At 40.2% G+C, this 5,750-nt stretch overlaps 1 non-coding gene across 1 annotated transcript; it reads right to left on the bottom strand.

The window, feature by feature from the left end:
- Positions 1–882: 882 nt before the first annotated feature.
- TRNAS-GGA (transfer RNA serine (anticodon GGA)) lies at positions 883–955 on the bottom strand. The gene has a single exon. It is a non-coding gene; the product is annotated as a tRNA-Ser (tRNA).
- Between the last annotated feature and the right edge of the window lie 4,795 nt (positions 956–5,750).

Genomic DNA, 5,750 nt, shown 5'->3' with positions numbered 1-5,750 from the left:
TGGAGGAAGAGGGATTCTGTCAGCAGCTTTGGCTGAATTTCTGCCAGCCTTCCTCCACAGTCACATGAGCCAATTCCTTAAAATCTCTCCCTCTCTTTCTCTCTCTCTCTCTCTACATGTGTGTGCTAAGTGCCTTCAGTCATGGCTGCCTCTTTATGAGCCTGATGGGTTGTAGTCCATAGGTCCGTGGGTTACCCTACGGACTGTAGCCCATCAGGCTCCTCTGTGCATGGTCTTCTCCAAGCAAGAATACTGGAGTAGGTAGCCATTTCCTTCTACAGGGGATATTCCCGACCCAGAGATCGAACCTGGGTCTCCTGCACTGCATATATGTGTGTATATATATTTGTTTTTGTTGTTTAGTTGCTGAGTTGTATCCAACTTTTTTGCAACCCCATGGACTGTATCCCTTCAGATTCTTCTGTTCTTGGGATTTCCCAGGCAAGAATATTGGAGTGGGTTGCTATTTCCTTCTCCAGAGGATCTTCCCAAGCCTGGAATTGAACCCATGTCTCCTGCATTGGCAGGCAGATTCTTTATCACTGAGCATGTATACATATTTTACAGTATATATCCTATTGATTCTGTACTATGTTTTTCTCAGGTAGATAACTTCCAAGAAAGGCACTAAAGCTCAGCTCTTTGAGCTCTTTTGTATTCTCATGAGTTGCCTGGGACAAAGAAGGGAAATAATTTACAAATAGCATTTCTTCTGCTAAATAATTTTGACTAGTCACTATGGTAACTGTTCTTTAGGCATTGGTGAAAGTGAAGTCACTCAGTCGTGTCTGACTCTTTGCAACCCCATGGACTGTAGCCTACCAGACTCCTCCCTCCAAGCGATAGTACTGGAGTGGGTTGCTATTTCCTTCTCCAGGGGATCTTCCTGACCCAGGGATCGAACCTGGGTCTCCCGCATTCCAGGCAGACGCTTTAACCTCTGAGCCACCAGGGAAGAAGATGCAAGAAAATGCATAGCAATGTGCCTAGTACCCAATAGATTGTTAATAATGATTAAAACTTCCCAACCTTCTTCCCTTCTTTTCTCTGATGTCTTCTCATCAACGTTCATTGCTGCTGGATAGCTGCCATAGTTGAAGTCAATAAACATTTGGTGAGAGTGGTGAGGATGAGTAGACTATGGGAATGAAATCTTTCCTTCCTTTGATCGACCCTCCCACTCCCTCAAGTCATGCAAGCTCTGAGTACTACTGAGTGCCCTACAGAAGAAAGCATATTACTAGCTACCAAAGAGGAAAAGGGAAAGGACAGAAGGATGTTTAAGAAAAAAGTCTTGCTTTCTAGGAATTCACAGCCTGATGAGAGAGACAGACATAAATTAATTCAAATATGAGAACGACTGAAACGTCTCTTAGAATATGCATTCATATACTGTCTCTAATAGGATCTTGTGGAGAAAGTTTAATCTCAGCCCACCCCTGTGAATGTGTAACCCAGGTGATACATTGCTCAGTAGTTGGTATCTGGCTCAATGACATTCCATGCAGGGAGCTGTTAATGTTAACAATGAATTACACAAGCATTTCCCTCCTTCTCATTTTTAGCTTTTGTGTTATCTAACCTCACTCAGTATTATAAGAAAGTGAAGAAAAGTACTCAACTAGACTTTTTGTTTCAACATTTCCCTTTTCCTCTATTTTTCTCCTTGCCAAATAAAACAATCCTTGCCATTTCCATCATTTCTCACATATATCTCATCATTTCACTTGCATTTCTATAGACTTTTCCCAGAGACTTTTCTCAGTGAGCAGATACATTTACTGAGATATTCATAATGACTGTTAGACCTTTCTTCTAAAAGGTTATAGTTAATTCCAAATCTACCTGAGTGCATCAGGTAGCTTAAGTTATTCCATATAACATGAAGTGCCATTCTCTTGTCTTCACTTGATTTTACCTAAGATTGTTTTCCTACCTATATTTTGTTGGTTTCTTCTAGATTTCCTCAAATTGTTCCCTACTCCTGACTAATTTAACAGTTCACTGTTACCCACATATTTTGAAACCTCATTATTTAGAAGGGTTTCCAGATTGATTGGTGTTAACATATATAAAAATTCTGGTTCCAGTATAATTCCCTGGGGCACTTTCTTATTAACCTCCCTTCAGGCTAACTGCATCATTTATTCCTACCTTTCATTTTCACTGTTAACCTTTTTTTGTTGTTGTTTTAACTGAATTTTTATAGGAAAAGATTTTAGCTCTCACATCTTGGGCCCTTCATAAGGCTGAAATGGATCCTAAATGTCTCTGGGTAGGTTCTTGAGCAAAACCCTTTTGAATGTCTAAATATTTAATACCCACTACTTCTCTAAGCTTCACTATTTCGTTAACTCTTTCAAAAATTCCAAATACATTAGAGAGGCATGATTTATCCAGGCTGAAGCTGCACATACTACCCACCTGGGTGTTTTATAACCCTCAGGAATGATTTTATCAGCTATTTTTTCTCATCCTGAAGGTAACACTCATTGGTAAGTAATTCCCCAGGTAACTCCGAGCTCATTATTTAAAGATGGGCACTCCTGCCTGTTTGTCCAGACAAATAGGTACCTAATGGAAATTCAAGCCAAATAACATAAAACCTATTTTCTCTCTGACATATCCAACCACTGTCCTAAAACACCTTGGGGCATGTCAGAGAAAAAAAGAAAGCCTTAGTTTGACTATGAAGTGAACACTGTGTATTTTTCCTGTCCTAAAAGGAATATTAAGCTAGATCTAGTTTAGATAGAAGAAAAATTCCCTGACAGGCTTCTTTAACCCTGAAATGAATTTGGGGGGAGGCTGTGAATTCTCCTTTCTTGTGTGTGTTGTGTGTGTGTGTGTGTGTGTGTGTGTGTGTGTGCTCAGTCATGTCTGACTCTGTGACCCCATGGTCTGTAGCCCACCAGATTCCTCTGTCCGTGGAATTTTCCAGGCAAGAATACTGGAGTGGGTTGCCATTTCCCCCTACAGAGGACCTTCTTGACCCAGGGGTTGAATCCATGTCTCCTGAATCTCCTGCACTGGGAGGTGGGTTCTTTACCACTGCACCACCTGGAAAGCTCCTCCTTTCTCCAGAAATCTCTGAAAATAGTTTAAAAGTCTTCCTTCCTTACACGTGATTTCCTTGCAGTCCTTCTGAAGAGGGAAGGGATATAATAACCTCGGGAAGCCGCCTTTCAGTACTATTTCATGGTTTTATTTTTGAACTCAGTCTATCTTAGGGTGGGAAAAGAGAGAATAAATGTGCAGAATATTTCACAGAGCAAACTCAATGATAGCTGCTGTCAGAGAGTACAAGCAAGTTAAAAAATGTATTTAAATTAAAACTGAAGTACCCTCAAGGTGACCCAACTGAATTTGCCGAAAGAATGAGAGAACTGACAAAATTAGTCAACAAAGGTAATCACCTCAATGTACACTTTAAGTATGCCAGGTGCGGTATTGCAAAAGGACCCTCCACCTAGACAAGAGGGGCTCAAATGGATGACGATCAAAGGCAGAGAGAAACACCAGAGGGGACTGGACACAGAGAAGGAAGAAGACAGGGCAAGTGGCAAACGATTGCTCTTTTTTCCCCCCTTTTATGACTTCTAGTGATTCAGGTTTATAACAGGGTTGCAATATGTGCATAATAATTGAAAACCAATGTGATTTGGTTTTATACAAGCAGTGATTGTATCGGCACACTGCATTCAGGTGGGGGTGACAGACCCTAGAATCACAGGAGGAACCGAAGTTAAAGGGTGATCTTTTTAGGACATAAATCTGATTATGCCAGTTACTTGATGAAAACGGTTTAATGGCTTCTCGTTGATTTGTGGAAGAATAAAATACTATTAGGATGATCATATAATTATTCCAGGCCTAGCTACAAAATCTGTTAGGCCCTTATTGAAAAAGCAGGGGGTGGTGGGGCACATAATGTATACTGAAATGTAAGACTTTGTCTTTCGTCTGTGTTCTTTTTCTCTACTTGCCATGGTGCATTATGCATGTGTGCGTGCTAAGTCCCTTCAGTCGTGTCTGACTCTGTGCATCCCTATGAACTGTAGCCCTCCAGGTTCCTCAGTCCATGGGATTTTCCAGGAAAGCATACTGGAGTGGGTTTTCGTGCTTTTCTCCAGAGGATTTTTCTGACCCAAGGATCAAACCCCTGTCTCTTATGTCTCCTGCATTGGCAGGCAGGTTCTTTACCACTAGTGCCACCTGAGAAGCCTAGTGTATTATATTTGATATGGCTTTTCTTCAGGAAAGGAGATATTCCCTTTCTTAGGCATCTTTCCTCATAGGCCTGATGCTCCAACACTGTAGATGGGCAACCCCTACAGGATTGCAGTCTCTGCACTCCTACGTGGATCAGCATTGGACAAGAGGTTCAGGAATCATTCTGTGCCATATCCTTCCACAGAACATCACAGAGCACTCAGCTGACCCCAACCATACCTGGACCTCAGACAGAGGGTGGCTGCAGTTAATGGACAGGGGTTAGGCTGAGCATCTTCAGATGCCAATGAGCACATGAAAAGAGATTCAACATCACTAATGATCAAGGAAATGGAAATCAAAACCACAATGAGATATCACCCCACACTTATCATAATGGCTATCATCAAAAAGAACACAAGTAATAAATGTTGCTGAGAATGTGGAGAAAAGGGAATCCTTGGACATTGTTGGTGGGAATGTAAACTGGTGCAACCACTGCAGAAAACATTGTGGAGTTTCCTCAAAAAACTAGAAATAGAATGACCGCGTGACCTAGCAATTTTACTCCTGGGTATATATATATATGGGAAAAACAAAAACACTAATTCAAAAAAAAATTTATGCACTCTAACGTTCAGCAGCATTGTTTATAATTGGCAAGATACAGAAGAAACCTGTGTCTATCAACAGATGAATGTGTAAAGTAGATCTGATATATATTTATACATATTTTATGTATAATATATATAGATATATTTATGTATAATATATACAATAAAATATATATTATTTACTATGTATATTTTATGTATATATATATATATATGAGCTTCCTTAGTGACTCAATGGTAAAGAATATACCTGCAATGTAGGAGACTTGCAGGAGATGCAGATTTGATCCCTGGGTCAGGAAGATCCCCTGAAGAAGGAAATAGCAACCCACTCCAGTATTCTTGCCTGGGAAATCCAATGTGCAGAGGATCCTAGTTTGCTGCAATCCATGAGTTTGCAAAAGAGTCGGACATGACTGAATGACTAAACAACAATATATTATATTGTGTGCATTTTATATATGTATATATAATGGGATACCACTCAGCCATTATAAAAGAACAAAATTTTTCCATGTTGGAGGACTTGGAGAACATTATGCTAAGATTCAGACAAAGAACAAATACTGTATGATATCACTCACGTGTGGAATCCAGAAGATACAACAAACTAATGAATATAACACAAAAGCAAACAGACTCCCTGATATAGATTTACTAGTGAGGAGAGCAAGGCAATAAAGGGGTCTGGGAATGGAAGGTGCAAACTATTGGGTATAAGATAGGCTCAAGGATGTATTGCCCAACATGAGGAATATAGCCAAAATTGTGTAATAATTATAAATGGAGTATGATATTAAAATTGCATAAAAACTAAAAAGGAAAAATAGTGTCAATTTGGGGGCCAGGTGGGACCCATGACACCAGGAGGTGGAGAAACAGGGATTCAAGATATACCAGGGAAGGTGAGGGTAAGGTATGAGG

This window comes from Bos taurus, chromosome 3 (genome assembly GCF_002263795.3).
Source record: "Bos taurus isolate L1 Dominette 01449 registration number 42190680 breed Hereford chromosome 3, ARS-UCD2.0, whole genome shotgun sequence".
Taxonomy (NCBI): domain Eukaryota; kingdom Metazoa; phylum Chordata; class Mammalia; order Artiodactyla; family Bovidae; genus Bos; species Bos taurus.
The sequence above is the reverse complement of the archived record's forward strand: the minus strand, read 5'-3'. Positions and strand labels throughout refer to the sequence as shown.